The sequence below is a fragment of the Mastomys coucha genome, unplaced genomic scaffold (genome assembly GCF_008632895.1).
Source record: "Mastomys coucha isolate ucsf_1 unplaced genomic scaffold, UCSF_Mcou_1 pScaffold7, whole genome shotgun sequence".
NCBI classification, from domain to species: Eukaryota; Metazoa; Chordata; class Mammalia; order Rodentia; family Muridae; genus Mastomys; species Mastomys coucha.
The window spans coordinates 74,975,950-74,976,296 of NW_022196913.1; positions in this window are offsets into that span (position 1 = coordinate 74,975,950).

The window sequence follows — 347 nt, forward strand, 5'->3', positions numbered from 1 at the left end:
TGAGACAGGGTTTCTCTGTGTAGCTCTGGCTGTCCTGGAACTCACTCTGTAGACCAGGCTTCATCGAACTCAGAAAATCCTCCTGCCTCTGCTGCCCAAGTGCCACCACTGCTCAGCAAAGATTTTATGCATATGAGCAGACCATTGCTCTCTTCAGACACACTGGAGAAGGCATTAGACCCCATTACCGATGGTTGTGAGCCACCATGTGTTGCTGGAAATTGAACTCAGGACCTCTGGAAGAGCAGTCAGTGCTCTTAACTACTGAGCCATCTCTCCAGCCCTCTTTTATGGGTCTGATGACAACAATGGGAGACTGAAATTATCTTTATTGAGACTGGTCGTTT